The sequence below is a fragment of the Neovison vison genome, chromosome 8 (assembly GCF_020171115.1).
Source record: "Neovison vison isolate M4711 chromosome 8, ASM_NN_V1, whole genome shotgun sequence".
In the NCBI taxonomy this organism is placed as follows: Eukaryota; Metazoa; Chordata; class Mammalia; order Carnivora; family Mustelidae; genus Neogale; species Neogale vison.
Window position 1 is genome coordinate 83,551,478 of NC_058098.1, and position 26,606 is coordinate 83,578,083.

Consider the following 26,606-nt stretch of genomic DNA (forward strand, 5'->3'; position numbering starts at 1 on the left):
CTTCTCCCTCTCCCACTCCCCCTGCTTGCGTTCCCTCTCTCACTGTCTCTGTCAAATAAATAAATAAAAATCTTTTTTAAAAAATTAACTGAATTTAAATAAAAGTAAGTAGATAAAATAAAATATCCTGGGGTGCCCAGGTGGCTCAGTTAAGCAACTCACTCTTGATTTCTGCTCGGGTCATTTTATCAGGGTCATGGGATCAAGGCCCAAGTCAGGCTCCACGTTTAGCAGGGAATCTGCTTGAGATTCACTCTCCCTCCACCTCTGCCCTTCCCCTGACACACATGCCCTCTCTGGAGCACACTCTCTCTAAAATAAAATTAAGAAGTTAAAAATAGGGGCGCCTGGGTGGCTCAGTGGGTTAAGCCGCTGCCTTCGGCTCAGGTCGTGATCTCAGGGTCCTGGGATCGAGTCCCATGTCGGGCTCTCTGCTCAGCAGGGAGCCTGCTTCTCTCTCTCTCTGCCTCCTCTCTGTCTACTTGTGATCTCTCTGTCAAATAAATAAATAAATCTTTAAAAAAAAAAAAAGAAGTTAAAAATAAAAAATATTTTAAAAACTAAAATTAAAAATTTAAACAAAAAAAGGAATAAGGTCCATTATCCAGAACTTTTTTTCCTTAGTTTTATTTGATGTTTTAAGTCATCTCTACACTCAATGTGGAGCTAAAACTCACAACCCCAAGATCGAGGGCCACATTCTATACCGACTGAGCCAGTCGGCACCCCAGAACTTCTTTCTTTCTTTCTTTCTTTTTTTTAAAGATTTTATTTATTTATTTGACAGAGAGATCACAAGGAGGCAAAGAGGCAGGCAGAGAGAGAGGGAGGAAGCAGGCTCCCTGCTGAGCAGAGAGCCCGATGCGGGGCTCAATCCCAGGATCCTGAGACCATGACCTGAGCTGAAGGCAGAGGCGTTAACCCACTGAGCCACCCAGGCACCCACCCCTCCAGAACTTATTTCTTATAAGCATTCATACTATACCTATCTTTCTTTATGACTGAGGAATATTTCATTTGTGTATGTGTGTGTATCCATACACGTATATACAACATCTTCTTTATCCATTCACCTGTTGACTGACATCTTGGGTTCTTTCCATAGTTTAGCTATGGTGGACATTGCTGCTATAAACATTGGGGTGCAGGTGTCCCTTCTGATGTATACTATATACATACTAAAGTTTAAGTATTAACCATATGTATCCCTTATTCCTTGGCAGTTTGCAAAAAATATAAGTGAAAATTTTAACTGGAAGAAAGGGACTCTTTTTAATTAGAAAGACTAGCTTTAGAGGAGGAGGAGGAGTAGAACCCAAACTGAAATGAATGAAAAGTACTGCCTACTAGAAACTAAAGGGGTAATTAACTTAATAAACTGAAACCGAGAGTGCCTAGCTCAGCTGGTAGAAATCATGACCCTTATGTCAGGGATGTGAGTTCAAGCCCTATGTTGTGTGTAGAGATTATTTGGAAATAAAATCTTTTTAAAAGTAAATAAAGGGGGGGGCACTTGGGTAGCTCAGTCAGGAAGTGTCTGTCTTTGGCTCAGGCCATGATCCCAGGGTCCTGGGATCAAGCCCTGCATTGGGCTTCCCCTCAGCAGAGAGCCTGTCTCTCTCTGCCTGCCATTCTGCCTACTTTTGTCCTCTCTCTCTCTCTCTCTGTCAAATAAATAATAAATAAATAAATATCATCTTTTTAAAAAATAAATTTAAAATATTATTTACTGGGGCACCTGGGTGGCTCAGTGGGTTAAGCCTCTGCCTTTGGCTCAGGTCAAGATCTCAGAGTCCTGGGATCTAGCCCCACATTGGCTTCTCTGCTTAGCAGGGAGGCTGCTTCCTCCTCTCTCTCTCTCTGCCTGCCTCTCTGCCTACTTATGATCTCTCTCTCTCTGTGTCAAATAAATAAATAAAATCTTTTTTTAAAAATAATTTACTATTATTTGATATATAGTTATTATATATAATACATAAATATAATATAAATATAACAATATTATTTAATATAATATTATACATAATATTGTTAATAAAGAAATTTAAAAATAAATAAATTATTTTATTTATTATTTTATTCCAGGGGGACCTGGACAGCTCAGTCAGTTAAGCATCTGACTTCTACTCAGGTCATGATCTTAGGGTCCTGGGATCGAGCCCCATGTCAGGGCTTAATCCTTAGTGGGGAGTCTACTTGAAGATTCTCTCCCTCTGACCCTTCACCTGCTCATGCTCTCTAATAAATAAAATCTTTTAAAAAAAATTTTAAACCTGAATCTGTGTATCAAAATGTCTAATATTCAAATTCCAAAATATCAGTGAAAAAGCTGCAAAAGGATACAGTTTGATACCACTTGTTAATGTTTAACACACAAACTGTATTATTATGGACTCATGTACCATCATAGTATAAATACACATACTGTAATGATTCACATCTACATCAAGAGAATGGTTACATCTGGGAAAAAGACAGGCAAGAGGAAGTACATTAATAAAAGAAGTACATGCCAAACAAAAGGTTAACAAGGTAACAGCACCTGAGACCCTGCAAGCCAAACACACCATCAGTTAGAAGATCCTGGCAATAAATCCATGACAGAATAAGATATACTGGGGGGAAGAGTTAAGGAAACCACTGAAAACAAACTCTTGGTTGTAGATTTCTGCACCAAGTCCTCCAACCCATGAACTGTAACAAAGGTATAGCAGGAAAACAAGGGAAGGGGTGGGGGCTCTCAGAAAGGATTCTCACCCTCTTGCCAGAAACCTGGTGTTTAATTTTGCTCTTTTGTAGAAAGATTCTAAGAGAAAAATGAAGAAAATGCACTTAAGCCATTAAAAAAAAAAAAGAACCTAAAAGAACCTAAAAGGAACAATAATGCAACCCTGAAGAGTGAACTACCTAGACAGGGAAGAAGAAACCATAGTACACAATGCCAGTTCTTCCCCAGCCTGAAAACACAGCTATCTGAGTGGTTGCAACAATCCTATCTCCCAAACACAAAACACAAATGAACACATTCTGGGAAAAGCCTATGTGTAATCAGACACCTATCCCCACCTAAGGCCTACCTAGCAGCCTAACAGCTCATCAACACAAGCTTTCCAATTTATTTCATTGTATCTACCTCATAACCAGTAATGGGATGGAAGATTATTTTATTAGGGTCAAACTAGAGCTCTCCAGAGAGCTAACATCATACTCAATGATTAGTATATGTGCTGCCGAAGCGAGCACCATACTCAATGATTAAAGACTGCAATCTGCTCCACTAAAATGAAAAGCAAGACAAAGTAGACAATTTTCCCAACTTCTGTTCAACTGCAGTACTGGAAATTCTAGCCAGAGCAAAAAGAACCAAAAAGGAATTGGAAAGGAAGAAGGAAAATTACCACTTCACAGATTATATAATCTTTCATGTAGGAAACTCTAAAGGGTCCACCAAAAAAACTGCTAGAATAAATGAATTCCATAAAGTAGCAGGACACAAAACACACAAAATCATAACACTGTGGTGCCTGGGTGGCTTAGTAGTTAAGCATCTGCCTTCAGCTCAGGTCATGATCCCAGGGTCTGGGATCAAGCCCTGTATCAGGTTCCCTCCTTAGCAAGAAGCCTACTTCTCCCTCTCCTACTCCCCCTACTTGTGTTCCCTCTCTTTTGCTGTGTCTCTCTCTGTCAAATAAATAAATAAAATCTAAAAAATAAAAGAATAAAAAATAAATGAATGGGTGGTAAATTGTTTTCTTTACAACTAAAAAGATCTTTATTAATTAAACAAACAAAAAAGAGAGGAAAACTCAGACTACAGTTTAAAAGAAACCACTAGTCTCTACAAATAATGGTAAAGTCCACGGTACCATAAAAGCAGGCAGGCAGGCAGGCATCATCCAGAAATCTCCCCACCATTCCCTATAGAGGAGGAACTGTATTCCAACTCTAAACGGTCAACCACTGGGGCAGAAAAGAGAGCAAGCAAGGTGGGGGAACTGCCCACACAGACTTACAGAACACCAAATATAGCCCAATAGGAGAGACCAAAGTAGAAATGGAAACATCAATGCTGGTCAATATCCAAAGGTGCCAGAAAATAACTCAAAGTACCCACCTGACACAGTGTAGAGGGTAGAAGACTAGGTACTGGATGAAAAGAAAATGGTTCTCACCACTTAGGTTAAAAAAAAGAAATGCTTGGGATGCCTGGGTTCCTCAGTCATTTAAGTATCTGCCTTTGGCTCCAGGTCATGATCCCAGAGTCCTGGGATCAAGTCCCTCACTGGGCTCCTTGTTAAGTGAGGAGCCTGCTCTCCCTCTGCTTGCTGCTCCCCCCTGTACATTCTCTCCCTCTCTCTGACAAAAAAAAAAAAAAAACTTAAGAAATGCTCATTAAAAACTTCAAGATCAGAAATCAATAGTATGGGGTCGCCAGGGTGGCTCAGTTAGTTAACCATCTGACTGGTGATCTCAGCTCAGGTCTTGATCTCAGGGCCATGAGTTTAAGCCCCTCATTGTGCTCTACCCTGGATGTGGAACCTACTTTAAAAAAAAAAAAAAAGAGGACGGGGAGGAGGAGGAGAAATGGATAGCATGACAAGCACAATCCCAAAAGGACACATTAGAGGATGGGAGGTATAATGCAGAAGTCTAGTGAGAAACCACTGGTAGCTATGACTAAGATCTTACATAGGCAAAGGAACTGATCTTCTCAAATACAATCTCACAACTCACCTAAGGAAAAAAATTCACGACCACTGACCAGACCAAAGGTGCTGAAGAAAACCTCATGTATTTCTAAACCTCATGTATCTCAGATCCAGAGAATTCCAGTTCCTGGGCTCTTAGAAGCCTGTAAGAAAGGTATTCTCAGCAAGACTCAAAAGAACAAAACTTTAAGAAGCTAAGCCCTATCCAGAATCCTCACCAGCACCCAGGTTAGCCACTGAGGCCAACTCAGGTGTGTGAAATGTCTAAAGTAAGTACAAACAACTATAGGTGGATTGGTACAGTTATGAATTTGAACTATCATCAAACAACTTTTAAATATTCACGTCTTTTATTCTTACACATTATACTTCTGTATATATTTGAAATTGATCATATTAAATAAAGCTCCAAAGAAAAAAAGACCTTAGCTGATGTAGCAATAATCAAGTGTGAGAGGCAGGCTTCTAATCAGAAGAACAGTATAAAACCTGCAAAATGTTAAAATGATGGCAAATCTAGAAATTTTTTTTTAAGATTTTATTTATTTATTTGGCAGACAGAGATCACAAGTAGGCAGAGAGGCAGGCAGAGGGAGAGAGAGGAGGAAGCAGGCTCCCTGCTGAGCAGAGAGCCCAATGCAGGGCTCGATCCCAGAACCCTGGGATCACGACCTGAGCCGAAGGCAGAGGCTTTAACCAACTGAGCCACCTAGGCGCCCCAAATCTAGAATTTTATACCCAGGTAAACCTACCTCAAGGCGAATGGTGAAATAAAACTTTGGACAAATATGTATGCTTACCATTGGCAGGCCATTCCTGAATGTAAGAGTAAGACAGAATGTAAATGTAATGCAAGACAGAAAATAAAAGGTACCTCAAAAGAAAAGACAAAGGAGTAAAAGGAACAAAAAGGAAAAAATGGTAATGAAGGAAATAAACATGGATAAATACATAAAGAGATGAAAAAAATTTTAAATACTTAATAGTTCAGGACCCTTTCAACTCAACTGAAGTATGAGACAACATGGAAGATGGTAGAAATAAAGACTGGCATTCTTAAAGTGTTCTGAACTGATCCATTAGATCATATAAAACATTTAAACTAAGGACAAAAAAAAAAAGCAAACTTCAAAGAAACGACAAACTAGGAAGCCTCTGCAGGGTAATCTCTCTGAGCTCAAACAAAAGATTAGTGGAAAAGAAATGAGAAGAATGGGCCAAAAAAGAAAAACGATAAACACATGGTTCAAACACACAACTGAAATGCTGTTTTTCTCTTATCAGGTGTGCAAAGTTTAAGTAATACCTAGAGTTGAAACTCAGGAGAAAATGGGTACTTTCTATACAGTAGTGAAAAAAAATTGGCAATATTTATCAAAATTAAAAATACACTGAACCTCTGAATAATTAGTCTTTTTTTTTTTTCAATTTTATTTGCTTATTTGAAAGAGAGACCAAAGAGAGCAAGCACATAAACTGAGGAAGCAGCAGACAGAAGGAGAAGCCCACTCCCTGCTAAGCAGGGAGCCTAATGTGGGACTCAATCCCAGGACCCCAGGATCATGACCCAAGCCAAAGGCAGACAATCAACCAACTGAGCCACCCAGGCACCCCTCACTTGTTTTTTAAAAAGATGTTATGTATTTGACAGAAAGAACACAAGCAGGGAGAGCAGCAGGCAGAGGGAGAGGGAGAAAGAGGCTCCCCACTGAGCAAGAAGCCTGACCTGAGACTCAATCTCAGAACCCTGGATTCATGACTTGAGCCAAACACAGATGCTTAACTGACTGAGCCACCCAAGAGCACCTAAATCATCTTTTTCTTACACATTTTCCCTCCCCCAAAATAACTTTCATAGGTTTTCAACATGGCACTGTTCATAAAACATAAGATTGGAAAAAATCTAAATGTCTGTCAATACAGGACAATATCAACCCATCATGACAATGGAAAACTATGCATCAGAAAAAGAAAAAAACTTTAAAAAAAAAGATGGGTTTTGTTTTTTTTTTTAAGATTTTATTTAATTATTTGACAGAGAGAGCACAAGCAAGGCAAGCAGCAGGCAGAGGGAGAGAAAGAGGCAGGCTCCCTGCTGAGCAGGGAGCCAGGTATGGGGCTCTGGAGCTCCATCCCAGGGATCATGACATCAGCCTAAGGCAGATGCTTAACTAACTGAGCCACCCAGGCACCTCAAGGATGTGCTTTATAAACTGGTATGAAATAATCTCCCTAAAGTTAAGTGAATAAAGGCAAAAACATTATTTTTAATTACATAATTTTATGATTCTAAAAAAAAAGACTGATTTGTCACAAGCTAAATGTTAACATTTTAAATAAGTCATTGCTACAAATAACAATGGTTGCTGGCATTACAAAACACATGACAATATCTTATGTGCTCTGATGGAATAATACAACACATCTTATTAAACACTCTTTGTCAAGAAACCTAATCTGAATCTGATCAAGCCTCTAAATCTAATAATTAAATTATAGATATAGAAGAGACTAAAAAACATTAAATAATTACACAAGAATACAATAAGCAACATTCAGACTGAAAAATCTCTGTCCGAATGATCCATGGAATCAGCAGTTTCTTCAACAAATAGCAAGGGAAAAAAAGGAAGACAGGAACTTAAAGATTAAATCAGTCCGAAAAAAACAACTCAAGCATGACCACCAAGCTATCCTGACTGAAGAATGACTCTTAAGACTATATCCTTAAAAATGGAAACAGAAAGAAAAAAATTACAAACTAAAACACTTAAAGAGACATCAGTAACTACAAACTGCAGAACAGCTAGAATCTATAAGGATTAGTACTGGCAGGTCACCAAACAAAACACAAAACACAAAAAATACAATGAACAAAACAAAAATTATTCAAAGACTCTTAAACTAGAAAAAAATTAAGTGTCCAAAAAGTAGATCAATTTATATACATATACATATATGAGAGTTAGTGCATGTGCATGCATGTGTATCTCCACAAAGAATTCTATTCAGAATTAAAAACCAACACATTACTGATACATTAGTAAGGATTAGCTTATAACCATATGTTAAGTGGAAAAAATACCTGATACAATTAGTACATAAAGTTTATTTCCATTATGATATACCCATACAAAAGACAAATCTAAGTCTGGATGGCATATAAAGCATGTCAGCCAAGAGTGAGGTCATTAAAATGGGAATTTTCTACCATCTGCCTGAACACTTTCTACCATCTACAGAACACTGTAGACACAGTGCCTTTGCAGAAGTCTGGGAGTCCAGTGGAGAAGTTCCAACACACCACTAGAGCAAAACCAAAAAAACAAACAAACAAAAAAATCCAAGACTAAACACATTGAAAAAGGTAAAATAAAGTTTCACTTCACCTGCCACACCCTTTCCCCACAGTCCCCACAGCACAGAACAAGGAGAGATTTTCTTAATCTCTGATTTCTCCCTTGGGAGAAAATCAAAGCATATAAGTGAGCACCAAGCTTCCCCAGTTGTGTGGGACACTGCCAAAGAGATCCATTTCATTCTTACCTCACCCAGAATACTAAGGCACTACATGACGGCAGGGAGTGGCTGAAAGAACATCATCGCTCTCAGAAGATATAAAATGGGACGTGGAACCTACTAACTGCAACGCAGACTTCATTTAGAAGCCTACCCACAAGCTGCCTTGTCTTGAGGATGCTGCTAGCTGGTAAATGGCTGGCCCCAACTCTCTACACACCTAACCCACACATGCTCTCACTCTGTGGCTAGCTCCCGGTGTTCAACCCCCCACAAGGGCAGAGAGAGAGCAAGCATCTATAGATAGTGAACAAGTACAAAAAGTTATCCTGGACTCTTCAGAACTGGGAGAAAGCACACAAACTTGACAATTCAGCACTGCCGTACAGAAAGCAAACAAGAGATTGTCAAACTCGTCTTAGCTTTGCAGGATTAAGAAAAGGCATACAGGGGTACCTGGGTGGCTCAGTGGGTTAAAGCCTCTGCCTTCGGCTCAGGTCATGATCCCAGGGTCCTGGGATCAAGCCCCAAGGGCTCCCTGATCACCAGGGAGCCTGCTTCCTCCGCTCTGCCTGCCTCTCTGCCTACTTGTGATCTCTGTCAAATAAATAAATAAAATCTTTAAAAAAAAAAAAGAAAAGAAAAGAAAAAAAAAGAAAGAAAAGGCATACAAACGTACATACAAAAATTCTAATTTCTGGGGCGTCTGGATGGCTCAGTGAGTTAAAGCCTCTGCCTTTGCCTTCAGCTCAGGTCATGATTCCAGGGTCCTGGATGGAGCCCTGCATCGGGCTATCTGCTTGGCAGGGAGCCTGCTTCCCTTCCTCTCTCTCTGCCTGCCTCTCTGCCTACTTGTGATCTCTGTCAAATAAGTAAATAAAATCTTTTAAAAAAAAAAAATATTCAAAACAGTTGTTTTAAGGAAGCTCGGTGACCCACAAGAAAACACAGAAAGACAATTCAACAAAATCAGAAAAGCAAAACACAGACAAAAAGTGAGAAGTTCTAAAAAAGAGGTAAGTTTTTAAAAAAGAACCAAAGAGAAGTTGTGGAGCTGAAGTACACAAAATGAGGAACACAATGTGTTCTTCAATATGAAGAACACAATGTGAAGAACACAATGAATGAAATAAAAATGCAATACAATGCAAAACAGAAGACATGATCAAGCAGAAGGAACCATCTGTAGAAAGCAGGTTGATTTTGAAAATTACACATTCAAAAGTAAAAAGACTAAAGAAAGCCTAGGGAACTACAGGATACAATTAAAAGAAATATCCATGTATTTTTGGAGGAGTCCCAGAAGAAAGAGAAAGGTGGGCAGCATTTTATTTAAAAGGGAAGTAGCAGCAGACAACTTCCCAAATGTGATTAGAGATTTGAATACTCAAGTTCATGAAGTTCATGCTGCAAAAAATTTCAACTCAGAAAGATCTCCAATACATATTATAATAAAACTAACTCTGGAAGAGAAAAATATTAGGGTGCCTGGGTGTCTCAGCTGGTTGAACATCTGCCTTCAGCTCAGGTCATGATTCCAGTGTCCTGGGATCTAGCCAGCTTCCGGCTCTTGCTCAGCAGGGAGCCTACTTCTCCCTCTCCCTCTGCCTGCCGCTCTGCCTGCTTGTGCTCTCTAATAAAGAAATATAATATTAAAAAAGAGAGAGAGAAAAATTCCTCACATAAGCCCAGAGAGAATGGGATGATCCATTAAATAAATGCTGAAAGAAAAAAACTGCCAAAGAAAGAAAGGAAGAGAGAAAGAAACTGCCAACCAAGAATACTTTACCCAACAAAAATGTCCCTCAGAAATGGAGAAATAAAGACTTTCCCAGAAAAAAGTCTGAGAGGGCTCACCACCAGTATACCTGCCTTGAATACAAAGCTTACAGGAATTCTTCAAAATGAAATGAAATTAAATGAAATACTATTTAGTACATGAAAATACAAAACACACTTGGGGCACCTGGCTGGCTCAGTCAGTCAAAGCACTTTCAGCAAGGCTCATGATCTTAGGATCATGGGATCAAACCTCACTTATTGCAGTCTGCTTGTCTCTCTCCCTCTGTCCCTGCCCCCCCCACCCACACACTCTCCCAAATAAACAAAGTCTTAAAACATATATAAAACACGTTTATAAGAAGAAGAGTATGGTCAAATTTGAAATAATCTAATACTATAATATGGTGGTATGTCAATCACTTAACTCTAGCAAAAGCCTTAAAGAACAAAATTATTAAAAATAACAATGGCTACAATTTGCTAATGGATACAGGATATAAAAAGATATAAATGGGGGCACTGGGTGGTTCAGTTCAGCATCTGCCTTTGGCTCAGGTCATGATCTCAGGGGCCTGGGATCCAGCCCCATGTTGGGCTTCCTGCTCAGTGGGAGTCTGCTTCTCTCTCTCTCTCTCTCTGCCCCTCACCCCCCTTATGCTCTCTCCCACTCAAATAAACAAAATCTTAAAAAAAAAAAAAAAAAAGATAAATGGTAGCACTGAAAAGGAAACTGGGGGATGGCAGTAAAAGGTCAAGAGGTTTGGGGGTTTTTTTGGGTTTTTTTGTGTGTGTTTTTGTTTGTTTATTTGACAGAGAGACAGAGACAGAGAGGGAATACAAGCGGGGGAGAGGGAGAAGCAGGCTTCCTGCTGAGCAGGGAGCCTAACATGGGGCTTGATCTCAGGACCCTGGAATCATGATCTGAGCCAAAGGCAGACGTTTAACAAATGAGCCACCCAGGAGCCATATGGAAGAGGTTTTATATGCAGTTGAAATAAAGTTATTAACTTAACACAGACTATTATTTGTAAGATGTTTCATGTAAGCCTCAAGTACCTAAATACATATTAAGCAAATGCTAGATTTAAATAAAGAAATAAAAACATTACAGTAAGAGCATGGGACTTGTATATTCCATTTTCAATAATGGATAGATCAGACAGAAAATCAATGAACACTGGACTTGAACTACACTTAAAAATAAACGGACCAGCCATACACAGAACATTCTATCTCACAGCAGGAGAACAGATATTCTCTTCAAGTGCACAGAGAACATTTTCCAGGACAGATTACACGTTAGGTCACGAAACAAGTCTTAGCAAATTTAAAAAGACTGAAATCATACTAAGTACCTTTTCCAACCATAATACTGTAAAACAGAAATCAGTAAGAGGTGGAAAGATGGAAAATTCACAAATATGTGGATACAGACAACACACTTCTGAACAACCAATGAGTCAAAGAAATCATCAAAGGAGAAATCAAAAAACATCTTGAGACAGAGGACCTGTGTGGCTCAGTCAGTTAAGCATCCAATTCCTGACCTCTGGGTTGTGAGTTCAAGTCCCATGTTAGGGACTTGAACCATGCTAGGCATGAAGCCTCCTTAAAAAAATCTTGAGGGGCACCTGGGTGGCTCAGTGGGTTAAAGCCTCTGCCTTCAGCTCTGGTCATGATCCCCGGGTCCTAGGATCAAGCCCCACATCGGGGTCTCCGCTCAGCAGGGAGCCTGCTTCCCCCCCGCATCCCGCCCACCGTCACCTACTTATGACCTCTGTCCGGCAAATAAATAAATAAATAATCTTAAAAAAAGAAAAGAAAGAAATCTTGAGACAAGCTCCTCTTTCCCTAAGCGGCCTGAAGTGATCTCTGAAAATTGTTCACTATTCGCTTGACCAAGAAAACCCTACAAAATCAGGCAAATCAAGAGGTTCAAATCTTCATGTTCACTTTAAGAACACATGTGAAACAACCCAGGACATCAAAGGCATACATATCTGAAAGCCACCAAGTAGCTAAAAGACGTCACCCTACAGAAGCAACGTGTACCATTCTGTCGCTATAGTGGTGGAGTTGGTAGGTGTGCGAGTTGGTAGGCCAAACAGTGGGGCTGGACACAGTCAGTGGCCCAAGTGTGCTGAATTTTTCCTGCACATGCTTAAAAATGCAGAGAGTGATGCTGAACTTAAGGCTTTAGTTGTCGATTCTCTGGTCATTGAGCACATCCAGGTGAACAAAGCACCCAAAGTGTGGCGTAGGACTTACAGGGCTCATGGTCAGATCAACCTGTACAAGAGTTCTCCCTGCCACACTGAGCTGATTCTTACTGAAAAAGAGCTGATTGTTCCTAAAACAGAAGAGGAGGCTACACAGAAGAAAAAGATATTCCAGAAGAAACCGAAGAAACAAAAACTTATCGCCCTAAAGTAAATTCTGCAATGAATAAATGCAAATAAAAAGAGAAAAAAAATCTTAAGACAAACAAAAATGGAAATACAACATATCAAAGCTGATGGAATGAAGCAAAAGAAGTCCTAAGAAAAAAACCGACAGTGATAGATGCTACATTAAGAAAAATAGGGGTGCCTGGGTGGTACAGTTGGTTAAGCATCTGACTCTTGGTTTCAGCTCAGGTCATGATCACAGTGCTGGAAGATGCAGCCCGTGAAGGATTGCATAGAATCTACACAGGGCTCCACACTTAGCAGGGTGAATACTTGGAAGATTCTCTCCCTCTACCCCTCCTTCCCTCCCTTTCTCTCTCTGATAAATAAATCTTAAAAAAGAAAAAAAGAAAAAAACAGGAGCACCTGGGTGGCTCAGTTAGTTAGGCATCTGCCTTTGGTTCAGGTCATGACCCCAGGGTCATGGGGTCCAGTCCGACATTCCCTGCTCAGCAGAAGGCTGCTTCTCTCTCATCCTCTGACTCTGCCTGGCACTCCCCCTGCTTGTGCCCCATCCCCCACCACCACCAAATAAAATCTATTTTTTAAAAAATGAAGAAACAGAGAAAACATCCCACTTAGGATAGCATCAACAACAATAAAATTGGTAGGAATAAATTTAACTAACAAAGTGAAAGATCTGTACACTGAAAACAGTAAGACAGTGATGAAGGAAACTGAAGACCGAAATGAACTATGTTCACGAATCAGAAGAATATTGTTATAATGTCCATACTACCTAAAGCCATGTGTAGATTCAATGCAATCCCTCAAAACTCTAAAAGATTTTTTTAAAGAAATAATTATGAAATTCAAATAAAACCACGATCCTCGGGCGCCTGGGTGGCTCAGTGGATTAAGGCCTCTGCCTTCAGCTCAGGTCATGATCCCAGGGTCCTGGGATCGAGCCCCACATCGGGCTCTCTGCTCAGCAGGGAGCCTGCTTCCTCCTTTCTCTGCCTGCCTCTCTGCCTTCTTGTGATCTCTGTCTGTCAAATAAATAAAATCTTAAAAAAATAAAATAAAAAAATAAAACCACGATCCTCAGAACAAAGCTGGAAGCATCACACTTCCTGATTTCAAACTGTATTACAGGGATGCCTAGGTGGCTCAGTCAGTTAAGCATCTGCCTTCAGTTTCAGTAATGATGCCAGGGTCCTGGAATCAAGTTCCGCATCTGGCTCCTCACTAAGAGGGGAGCCTCCTTCTCCCTCTGCCTACCACTCCCCTACTTGTGCTCCCTCTCTCAATGTCTGACAAATAAAATCTTTAAGAAAATAATTTTTTTTTAAACCCTCTATATTACAAAGCTGTAATAATCACAACACTATCGTGCTGGCATAAAAACAGACACACAGTCCAAAGGAACAGAGTGGAAAGGCCAGAAACAAGCCCATGTATATATGGTCAACTAATATTTGACAAGAGAGCCAAGAATACTCAATACATGATGCTGGGAAAACTAGATATTCACAGGCAAAAGAATAAAACCGGACCTTTATCTTACACACACAAAAATTAACTCCAAATGGATTAAAGATTTGACTAAGACCTAAAATCAAGAAATTAGGAAAAAAGCTCCTTGACATTGGTCTTGGCAATGATTTTTTTGGATATGACACCAAAAGCAAAAGCAACGGAAGTAAAAATAGACATGTAGGACTACATCAAACTAAGCACATCTGCACAGCAAAAATAACAACCTAAAGAATGGGACAACATATCTGCAAATCATCTTTATATAGGATTAATATCCAAAATATATAAGGAACTCATACAACTCAACAACAAAATAATTAAATAACCCACTTTAAGAAAAATGGATAAAGGATCTCAACAAACATTCTTCCAAACACCTACATATTGCCAACAGGTAAGTGAAAGATGCTCAACATCACTAATCAAGGAAATGCAAATCAAAACTAAAATAAGCTATCACCTTACATTTGTTAAAGAACCATGAGGATAGCTGGTTAGGATGTGGAGAAAAGGGAATCCTTCTAAATAAAAGATGAGTAAGTTCTTGTCATCTATTGTACAACATGGTGGCAGAATGAGGACCGTGATTAAGAATGGGGCACCCAGCTGGCTCAGAAGAACATGCAACTCTTGATCTCCAGGTCTTAAGTTCCAGCCCCACATTAGGTGCAAAGATTACTAAAAAAAATAAACAATACTGTATTATATACCTTCTCCGTGTGTGTGTGTGTCTGTGTGTGTGTGTGTAAGTTATTACTAAGAGTAAATCTCAAATGTTCTCACCACTAGAGCAAAAAAATAATTATGTGAGGTGATGGGTATTTTAACTAACCTTCTTATGATAATCATTTTGCAATATATGCATATTATCACATCATACGCTTTTTTTTTTTAAAGATTTTATTTATTTATTTGACAGAGAGATCACAAGTAGGCAGAGAAGCAGGCAGGCAGAGAGAGAGAGGGATGCAGGCTCCACAGGCGGGGCTCGATCCCAGGACCCTGAGATCATGACCCGAGCCGAAGGCAGCGGCCTAACCCACTGAGCCACCCAGGCGCCCCACGTCATACACTTTAAACTTATACAATGTTATAGGTCAATTATACCTCAATAAAGTTGGAGAGAGAAAAGCACATCCAGAAGTGACAAGGATGGTGATTGGTAGAAATAGTCAGTTGTGGTGGTGCTTACATTTATCAAAATGAATGAAACCATATATTTAAAATTGATATATAATTTTTTATACAACATTATTGTATCAATAAAGTATCTTTGGGGAACCTGGGAGGCTCAGCTGGTTAAGCAACTGCCTTTGGCTCCAGGTCATGATCCTAGGGTCCTGGGATCAAGCCCCTCATGGGGCTACCGGCTGAGTGGTGAACCTGCTTCTCCCTCTTCCTCTGCTGCTTTGCCTGCTTGTGCTCTCTTGCTCTGATAAATAAATAAAATCTTAAAAAAAAAAAAAAGGAAAAAAGAGGAAAACCCATCCATAAAGAAAAGTCAAAAGTTCTTTAAAAAAAAAATCACTGGGGGACGCCTGGGTGGCTCAGTGGGTTAAAGCCTCTGCCTTCAGCTTAGGTCATGATCCCAGCGTCCTGGGATCAAGCCCCGCATTGGGCCCTCTGCTCATTGGGGAGCCTGCTTCCCCCTCTCTCTCTGCCTGCCTCTCTGCCTACTTGTCATCTCTGTCTGTCAAATAAATAAATAAAATCTTTAAGTGAAATAAAATAAAAATCACCAACTACTACAGACCTCATCTGAATTCTAATTTTAATTTTTTTTTTTTTTTTTAGATTTACTTATTTTAGAGGCATCTAGGTGGCTCAGTAGTTGGGCGTCTGCCTTTGGCGCAGGTCATATCACAGGGTCCTGGGATCGAGTGCCACATCAGGTCCCCTACTCTGCAGGGAGCCTTCTTCACCCTCTCCCAGGCTTGTGGGTCCCTCTGTAGCTGTCTCTCTCTCTCTCTGTCAAATAAATAAATAAAATATTAAAAAAAAAAAAAAAAGAATTGTTTTTTTTAGAGAGAGAGCACCAGTGGGAGGGGCAGAGGAAGAAAGAATCTCAAGCAGACTCCACACTGAGCAGAGATCAACTCAGGGCTCAATCTCACAACCATGAGATCACAACCTAAGCCAAAACCAAGAGTCAGATGCTTAACCAACTGTGCCATCCCAGATCTCCTTTAATTCAAATTTAAAAGGTAATATTAAATACAAATTTTTAAACTTTAGGGGCACCTGGGTGGCTGAGTGGGTAAAGGTTAAGCCTCTGCCTTCTGCTCAGCATGATCTCAGGGTCCTTGGATCGAGCCCCACACTGGGCTCTCCGCTCAGTGTGGCGCTTGCTTCCCCCACCCCCTCTGCCAGCCTCTCTGCCTTCTTTTTTTTTTTTTTTTTAAAGATTTTATTTATTTATCTGACAGAGAGAAATTACAAGTAGATGGAGAGGCAGGCAGAGAGAGAGAGGGAAGCAGGCTCCCCGCTGAGCAGAGAGCCTGATATGGGGCTCGATCCCAGGACCCTGAGATCATGACCTGAGCCGAAGGCAGCGGCTTAACCCACTGAGCCACCCAGGTGCCCTATAAATAAATCTTTAAAGAAAAAGAATCCTTCCCTGTTTTTGAAGGGACATGTTCAGATAATGATGATGAATTCAGACAAACTTCATTTCCTTATGTCTCACATTGTTAAATGCAACCCTATGATGTCCTGTAACATGTTTTTCTGTCCCTTGTAGTTTCTGACAGTTGTTAGAAACTAATTAAATATGTTGGGACGCCTGGGTGGCTCAGTTGGTTGGATGACTGCCTTCAGCTCGGGGCGTGATCCTGGAGTCCCGGGATCGAGTCCCACATCAGGCTCCCAGCTCCATGGGGAGTCTGCTTCGCTCTCTGACCTTCTCCTCGCTCATGCTCTCTCTCACTGTCTCTCTCTCAAATAAATAAATAAAAAATCTTTAAAAAAAAAAAAAAGATTTAAATATGTTGGTCATCCCTGTGGCTATATGATCGTTAACAAAGCAGAAATTAAGGCCTCTCTGCCTTCTTATGATCTCTCTCTCTCTCTCAAATAAAGGAAATCTTTAAAACAAAAAAAAAATTTAAACTTTAGAGTATGAGGGAAATTTGACTACTAAAGGTTTCATATTAAGAAAGTATTCTTGGGGGGCGCCTGGGTGGCTCAGTGGGTTAAGCCTCTGCCTTCGGCTCAGGTCATGATCCCAGGGTCCTGGGATCGAGCCTCGCATCGGGCTCTCTGCTCAGCGGGAAGCCTGCTTCCTGCTCTCTCTCTCTGCCTGCCTCTCTGCCTACTGCCTACTTGTGATCTCTCTCTGTCAAATAAATAAAATAAAATAAAATAAGATAAAATAAAAAGTATTCTTGGGGGCGCCTAGGTGGTTCGGTGGGTTAAAGCCTCTGTCTTCGGCTCAGGTCATGATCCCAGGGTCTTGGGATCGAGCCCCGCATCAGGCTCTCTGCTCAGCAGGGAGCCTGCTTCCCACCCCACCCCCGCCTGCCTCTCTGCCCGCTTGTGATCTTTGTCAAATAAATGAATAAATAAAATCTTTTTAAAAAAGAAAGTATTCTTGGGGCACCTGGGTGGCTCAGTGGGTTAAAGCCTCTGCCTTTCGCTCAGGTCATGGTCCCAGTGTCCTGGGATCGAGCCCGGCGTCGGGCTCTCTGCTCAGCAGGGAGCCTGCTTCCCCTCCTCTCTCTTTGCCTGCCTCTCAGCCTATTTGTGATCTCTGTCAATTAGATAAATAAAATCTTTAAAAAAAAAAAAAAAAAAAGCCCCTGTCTTCAGCTCAGGTCATGATCCCAAGGTCCTGGGAGCCTGCTTCCCCCCTCTCTCTCTGCCTACTTGTGATCAATGTCAAATAAATAAAATCTTTAAAAATAAATAAATAGGGGTGCCTGGGTGGCTCAGTGGGTTAAAGCTACTGCCTTCGGCTCAGATCATGATCCCAGGGTCCTGGGATTGAGCCCCACATCGGGCTCTTTGCTCAGCAGGAGCCTGCTTCCTCCTCCCTTTCTCTGTCTGCCTCTCTGCCTACTTGTGATCTCTATCTGTTAAATAAATAAATAAAAATCTTTAAAAATAAATAAATAAAAATAAATAAACAAATAAATAATAAAGTGTTTGGTATTTTAAAAAAGTGTTCTTGGGGGGGGGCTGGGTAGCTCAGTCAGTTAAGCATCTGCCTTCAGCTCAGGTCATGATCACAGGGTCCTGGGATCAAGCCCCACATTTCGCTCCCTGCTCAGCGGGAGGCCTGCTTCTTCCTCGCTCACTCCCCCTGTTGTGTTCACTTTCTCCCTATGTCTCTTATCAAATACATAAATAAAATCTTTTTTTTTAAAGATTTTATTTACCCATTTGATAGAGAGATCACAAGCAGGCAGAGAGAGGGAAGCAGGCTCCCCGCTGAGCAGAGAGCCCAATGCAGGGCTCCATCCCAGGACCCTGAGATCACACCTGAGCTAAAGGCAGAGACTTAACCCACTGAACCAACCACACACCCCCATTAATAAAATCTTAAAAAAAAAAAAAAAAAAAGTATTCTTGGGCAGCCTGACTGGCTCAAGTGGTAGAGCATGCGACTCTTTAGATCAGGGTCATGAGTCTGAGCCTCATGTTGGGGGCAGAATTTACTTTAAAAGAATAAAAAAAAAGAAAGAATTCTTAATTTTTTAACTTTGACAATGATACTGTGGTTATTTATTTTTTAAATATTTGTCTTTTAGAGAACTGTATTGAAATATATACAAGTAACATGTAATACCTGTATTTCCTTCAAAGTCATCCAATGGGTAGAAAAGGAAATGGGCTGGCATACAAAGAAAACAAAATTGTCCATGAGTTGCTTAAGTGCTGACTGGGTAATGGTTACATAAAATCATTGTCGGGGCGCCTGGGTGGCTCAGTGGGTTAAAGCCTCTGCCTTCAGCTCAGGTCATGATCCTGGGGTCCTGGTGTCCTGGGATCGAGCCCCGCATCGGGCTCTCTGCTCAGCAGGAAGCCTGCTTCCCTTCCTGCCTCTCTGCCTAATTGTGATTTCTGTCTGTCAAATAAATAAATAAAATCTTTAAAAAAAAAAGTCATTGTCACCTTCCTTCCCCATTCCTACAGGTGATTGTACGTAGTTTAAATTTCTATAGGAAAGTAGAAAAAATTGCCAAGCATACCAAAAAGCAAGAACAAAAACCACATATTCAAAAACAGAAGAAGGGTGCCTGGGTGGCTCAGTTGATTAAGTCCCACATCAGGTTGCCTGCTCAGCAGGGAGTCTGCTTTTCCCTCTGCCCCTCTCCCCTGTTCTCCCTTTCTGTCTCTCTCAAAAATTAAGGACCTGTTCTCCCTTTCTGTCTCTCTCAAAAATTAAGGAAATTTTAAGAAAAAAAGAACAGTGGGAAAGAATAAGACAAAATCAGACAGCAGAGTCATGAGAACTGAACTTTACAAGAGAAATATTCAAGGTATCAGGTGATAAGGAATTTCAGCAAATTCTAAAAACTATTAAAAAAGAAATCAAAAGCTTTAAAACTAAAATATATAGTAACTAAAATTAAGACCTCAATAGGTAGCTTTAATATTAGATAATATGCAGTTTTGTTTTTTAAGATTTTATTGATTTACTTGACAAAGACGGCAAGAGAGTGAATACTAGCAGGAGAGAGGGAGAAGGAGAAGCAGGCTTCTGAAGAGATCAAGAGAAAAAAGGAAGATGAAAAAGCATACCCACTTATGTAAATGGAATCCCAAAAAGTAATGAAAGCATGAGGCAGGAGCTAGATCTGAAGAGAAAATATGGCTTCCAATACTTATTTTTTAAAAACTCAAACCAGAATAAAGAATGAATCTCAAGTAAATACAAAAACAGATACAGACATATTAGAGTAAAATTGCTGAAATCCTAAGACCAAAGACAAAAAAAAAATCAGACAAATGGAAAACAACAACAACAACAATACCTTCAAAGAAGCAAAACTGAGGGCTGACTTCACAGAAGAAACAATTTAAATGGGGGGGTGGTGAATGACTTAAGAAGCAATGGTAACTACCAATCTGTAATTCAATATTTCATTTCAGTGTGTGCTTATATGAAAATGCAAGCATTTCTCTTCACTTTATGTTTTTAAGATTTTATTTATTTATTTGACAGAGAGAGGCACAGCAAGAGAGGTAACACAAGCAAGGGGAGTGAGAGAGGGAGAAACAGGCCTCCCGCTGAGCAGAGAGCCCGATACGAGGCTCGATTCCAGAACCCTGGGATCATGACCTAAGCGGAAGGCAGACACTTAATGACTGAGCCACCCAGGCGCCCCATTCCTCTTCATTTTAGATGACAAGAAAATACTGGCAAAAATCATCAAAAACAGAACCAAACCAAAAGAAATGCTAAAGGAAAAATGATCCCAGACAAAAGCCCAAAGATGAAATACAGAATGCAGAGCAGCAATAAGTATAAATCTGAGTATTAACTTTTATAAATTAAATAAGGTCTTAATTTCCAAAATCTAAGTAATTATAACACACTACAACAGCAGTATAAAAAATAAGAGTGGAATAAATGAAATTAAAAGTATTCTATGGCCTTGCTACTCAAAGGGGTTCCAAGGACCAACAGCATCAGCATCATCTGGAAGTTTGTTAGAATGAAGAATTTCAGGCAAAACTCCAGACCGTTAAGAGTTGGAATCTGAATTTTAAAGAAAATCTTCAGGTGATTCATATGTACATTAAATTTCCAGAGGCACTAAAGTCTGGAAAGTACTAGAAATACTAAAACAGATTGTAGTCTGAGAAATTCATATAATTAAGAAAGGTTCTGGGAAAGAAGCAAACATGAAAAAAAAAAAAAACATGATAAACAGAGCAAGATGAAGGATTCAGTTTCACTTCTGTTGAAATCTGAGATAGGAAGATACTTAAATAGAATGGGGCGCCTAGGTGGCTCAGTGGGTTAAGCCTCTGCCTTCTGCTCAGGTCATGATCTCAGGGTCCTGGGATCGAGCCCCATATCAGGCTCTCTGCTCAGTGGGGAGCCTGCTTCCCCCTCTCTCTCTGCCTTCTGCTCTGCCTGCTTGTGATCTCTCTATCAAATAAATAAATACAATCTTTAAAAAGAAAATGTCTAGCATGAAATTAAGATTAGACTAATGCTTTGAAAATTGCTCAGGGTTAGAAATATACTCAAAGTTGTCTAAAAGATGATACAATCATGGTAGTATACCGAATTCTTACTTCAACTTCTTTATAAAATACACAGTAAAAGCCTAAACCCTGGGTAATATCCACACTTAAAGGATTAGAATAATACAAACCAGAGTAAAGAAGAAAATTTTAACAGGCACCCCAGCAGTTCTCCAACTTTTTGTTTTTAGCATTCCTTTACATGTCCAGAAACTGAAGACTTCAAAGAGCTTATATTTATACTTTATTTCTTTCCACATTTATTGTGTTAGTTTATAAACAATAAACTCAGGGCAGAAGCGCCTGGGTGGCTCAGTGGGTTAAGCCCCTGCCTTCGGCTCAGGTCGTGATCCCAGGGTCCTGGGATTGAGCCCGCATCAAGCTCTCTGCTCAGCAGGGAGTCTGCTTCCCCCTCTCTTTCTGCCTGCCTCTCTGCCTGCTTGTGATCTCTGTCTGTCAAATAAATAAATAAAATCTTTCTTAAAAAATAAATGAAAAATAAACTCAGGGCAGCTGGGTGGCTCAGTCACTGGGTGACTGCCTTCAGCTCAGGTGTCCTGGGATCAAGCCCCACCTTCGGCACCCTGCTCTGCTGGGAAGCCTGCTTCTCCCCTCTCCCACTCTTCCCGCTTGTGTTCCCTCTGTCTCTGTCAAATAAATAAAACCATTTAAAAAAATTTTTTTTAAATTAACAAATTCATTGCCTGTTTTCTGTTAAAAAAAAAAAATCAGTAAAAAAAAAAATCAGGCTTGAGTCACAAGTTTCTCAATTTTTAAAAATTTCTTTAGGGTTTGGCTTAATAAAAAACAACTGGATTCTCATTAACTGCTTCTGCCTTCTCTTTGTTGCCACATACTCTTTTTTTTTTTTTTTAAAGATTTTGTTTATTCATTTGACAGAGATCGCAAGTAGGCAGAGAGGCAGGCAGAGAGAGAGGAGGAAGCAGGCTCCCCGCGCGGAGCAGAGAGCCCGATGTGGGACTCGATCCCAGGACCCTGAGATCATGACCTGAGCCGAAGGCAGAGGCTTTAACCCACTGAGCCACCCAGGCGCCCCGCCACATACTCTTTTTAGTGAATTGTATGAGGTCCATCCTTAAAATATATGAATATGGAAACAGAAGTATTTAAATAGCTTTATCAGATAATTTTAGATAGTCTTCTTAGATAATACACCAAAACTCAATGACTGTTAATTTCTTAAAGATTAAGTTGCAATACGAAATCTAAAACCATTATCAGTACTCGGTTACATTAAAATCCATCAGTCATGGGGCAGCTGGATGGCTCAACGGGTTAAGCCTCTGCCTTCAGCTCAGGTCATGGTCTCAGGGTCCTGGAATCGAGCCCCGCTGCATCGGGCTCTCTGCTCAGTGGGAAGCCTACTTACTCCTCTTTCTGCCTTCCTCTGCCTACTTGTGACCTCTCTCTGTCAAATAAATAAATAAAATCTTTAAAAAAAAAAAAAAACCATCAATGGATCTCACTCCCTGAATAGAACTTTAGCCCATAAATGTGTTTGTAAGATCATGCAATGATGTTATAGAAAATACTGGATCAGTAAATTACATGGATCTTTCCAATGTGGACATATTTCATTACAGAATATCAAAAAATTTTATCATTAACATTCTCCTCAATCTCATAAAACTCTACTAGGCAGCTGTCAAACTCACAGCAACAGGTACAATTTTTCCAAAATTCTAATTTTTTCTTGAAAGCTCAATTTTATCTCTGGCAACTAACACTGTCTTTTTTGAAATGACATGCTTGCTTCATTCATTCCAGAAAATGTCTGCCAAATACCCAAATCTGGATAACCTTTGAGTCATTCTTGCAAATAAAAATTGTTTTGTTTCATGAGAAAAGCAGCTTGTTCGGCTTAAAACTCAATCATATGATCGCACTTCCTTAAGACAACCATCTTACACTGCAGTATGTAGGAGAAAAGCTTTATATGTACTTCTCATTTCATCACAGCGTATATGAAGACATACACAAGTGTTGAGATTTAATAAAATTAATTATCATTGCTTCATCAAGGACGTCACTTGTCAGACAGCAAGTGCTTGGCAGTGAAGATTAACCACTTAAATACCACTAATGCGGGAAGCAAAGGCAAAAGAAAAATTAAATTTCCTTACTACTTATAACCCATTGACAACTCCTTGAAACAGGCAGAGTAACATTCCTTTCCTCTAGGAACTCAGCTGCTTCCATGTCAACACTTTGCTAGGGGCAAAAGGCAATCTTAGCTTAACACTATCCCAATACCTCACCCTCTCCCCTACCCCCAATCCTTTAAGTCTTAACATACAAAAATTCCTTTGGAAACTTCTTTTCTCTCTACCCCGTAAGATATAGGTTGACAATCATTCCCCAAGCACCCACCGAGATACACCTACAGGGTCTCATGACTAAGGTTTCATTAGACAGTAACAAATGACCTCTTCCTGGGGCGCCTGGGTGGCTCAGTCATTAAGCATCTGCCTTTGGTTCAGGTCATGATCCCAGGGTCCTGGGACTGAGCCCCACATTCGGCTCTCTGCTCCGCAGGAAGCCTGCTTCTCCCTCTCTCAATCCCGATGCTTGTGTTCTCTTCTGCTCACTGTCTCTCTCAAATAAGTAAAATCATTTTTAAAAATAAATAAAAAATAAAGTGACCTTTTCCTAACAATAGCTAGCCCCCTCAAGGTCCTGGAAACCTTTATTCCAAAATTCCTTAGAGACTTAACACTATCCCTAACCCCCTCAGAACTAGAAAGCATATAATCAGTCACTCCTCGTGACCCCAGTACAGCTATTTCTGCCCATGGGTCCTGTCTTCATGCTTTAATAAAACCACCTTTTTGGGGACGCCTGGGTGGCTCAGTTGGTTGGACGACTGCCTTCGGCTCAGGGCGTGATCCTGGAGTCCCGGGATCGAGTCCCACATCAGGCTCCCAGCTCCATGGGGAGTCTGCTTCGCTCTCTGACCTTCTCCTTGCTCATGCTCTCTCTCACGGTCTCTCTCTCTCAAATAAATAAATAAAATCTTTAAAAAAAAAAAAAAACCACCTTTTTGCACCAAAGATATCTCAAGAATTCTTTCTTGGCCATCGGCTCCTAACTCCAACCATTTCTACATCACCACAGCCTTATTTCCAGCAATGTGGCTATCAGTGAAAGTATCAACCAAAAGGCAAGTAATGTCGTATCTCTCAGACCCCCCCTTTAAGCCCTCCCTGAGACCCTCAAGGATCCCGAAATCATACTCTTGAGAACCATTGATGGAGCCAAATGTAAGTAAAGTTTTAGGGACGCCTGGGTGGCTCAGTTGGTTAAGCAGCTGCCTTCGGCTCAGGTCATGATCCCAGCGTCCTGGGATCGAGTCCCACATCGGGCTCCTTGCTCGGCAGGGAGCCTGCTTCTCCCTCTGCCTGCCTCTCTGTCTGCCTGTGCTCGCTCGCTCTCCCTCTCTCTCTGACAAATAAATAAATAAAATTAAAAATAAAAAAAAAAAGAAAGTAAAGTTTTAATAAAAGGGTATATGAAATAAAAAAGACATCCTGACTGAAAAGAAGCAAGTAGAGGCACCTGGGTGGCTCAGTGTTGGTTAAGCCTCTACCTTCGGCTCAGGTCATGATTCCAGGATCCTGGGATTGAGGCCCTCATCAGGCTCCCTGCTCAGCGGTGAGCCTGCTTCCCCCTCTCTCTCTGCTGGCCTCTCTGCCTACTTGTGATCTCTGTCTGTCAAATAAATAAATAAAATCTTTAAAAAAAAAAAAAAAAAAAAAACAAAGAACGAAAGAAAAGAAAAGAAGAAGAGCAAGTAAAACAGATTTGAGAGTTAATTACATGGAGAAATAAATCCATGTATCTGTGGTCCATGATTTTCAGCAAAGGTGCCAAGACCAGTCAGTGGAGAATATCTTTTCTACCACAGCTGTTACATCAACTGGACAGCCTCATTCAAAAGAATGAGGCTGAACCTCACCTCACACTATGTACAAAAAGTTTGACGCCAAGACCTAAATATAAGAACCCAAACTATAAAACTCTTAGAAGAAAACAGGGTAAGGCCTTGTGACTTTGGATTTAGCAATGGATTCTGGCAATCAACAGGACACCAAAGTCCAAGCAACAGAAAAGATAGATAAATTGAACATCATTATTAAACATTTTTGTACAAGGACCTCTGGTGGCTCAGTCTGGCTAAATGTCTGCCTTCCCTGCTCAACAGGGAGCCTGCTTCTCCCTTTCCACTCCTACCCGCCCTGCTTGTGCTGTGAAATAAATAAAATCCATGGGGGGGGGGATTTTGTGTTTCATGGGCGCCTGGGTGGCACAGTTAGTTGAGCAACTGACTCTTGATTTCGGCTCAGGTCCTGACCTCAGGGTCACCCAATGTCAGGCTCCACACTCAGTGGGGAGTCTGCCCAAGATTCCTCCCTCTTCCTCTGCCCTTCCCCCGCCTGCCCTGTCTCTCAAATAAATGAATCTTAACAACAACAACAACAACAAAAAAGGTGCTTCAAAAGACACTATTGAGAAACTGAAGATAATTCACAATATGGGTGAAAATATTTGCAAGTTCTATCTAATAAGGGACTTCTGTCTAGAATATATTAAAAACTCATACAAATAATAAAAAGACAAATAACAATTAAAAAGTAAGCAAAGGATCTGAAGGGTCATTTCCTCAAAAGAAATAAAACTACAATGAGATAGCACTTAAACCAGTAGGAAGGCTAGAATATTCAAAATAACCAAATGTTTGCCTCTGTATTCCCATCCATTAAAAAAAAAAAAAAATCACCAAAGGAACAAATATTGATTTGAAAACAAACAAACCAGTACTGGTGAGGATGTGGAGAAACTAGAACCTTTACACTGCTGAGGGGAATATAAAATGGTGCAGCACTTTTGGACAACAATCTGGCAGTTTTTGATAAAGTTAAATGCAGTGATTAGCTGATCTAATGATACCACTCCATGATACAGACCTAAGAGAAATGAAAACTAAGTCAACAGAAAAACTTTTTTTTTTTTTTTAAAGATTTTATTTATTTACTTGACAGAGATCACAAGTAGGCAGAGAGGCAGGCAGAGAGTGGGGAAGCAGGCTCCCTGCTGAGGAGGGAGCCCGATTCAGGGCTCAATCCCAGGACCCCGGGATCATGACCTGAGCTGAAGGCAGAGGCTTTAACCCACTGGGCCACCCAGGCTCCCCCAAAAGAAAAACTTTTTACACAAATGTTCACAGAAGCATTATTCACAATATCAAAAAGAACCTAAATACTGATTAACTGATGAATGGCAAAACAAAATATGTTGTAACCATACAAGGAAATAGTATTCAGCCATAAAAATAATGAAGTACTGATTCATGCTCCAGCATGGATGAATCTTAAAAATGTGCTAAGTGATGGGCACCTGGGTGGCTCAGTGGTTTAAAGCCTCTGCCTTCAGCTCGGGTCATGATCCTGGGGTC

At 40.4% G+C, this 26,606-nt stretch overlaps 1 protein-coding gene and 1 pseudogene across 5 annotated transcripts in view; one reads left to right on the plus strand and one right to left on the minus strand.

The window, feature by feature from the left end:
• USP34 (ubiquitin specific peptidase 34) overlaps window positions 1-26,606 on the minus strand; it is a 250,840-nt gene that overhangs the window by 206,436 nt on the left and 17,798 nt on the right. The gene's annotated exons all lie outside the window — the stretch shown is intronic.
• On the plus strand, window positions 11,883-12,572 carry LOC122915835 (annotated as a pseudogene).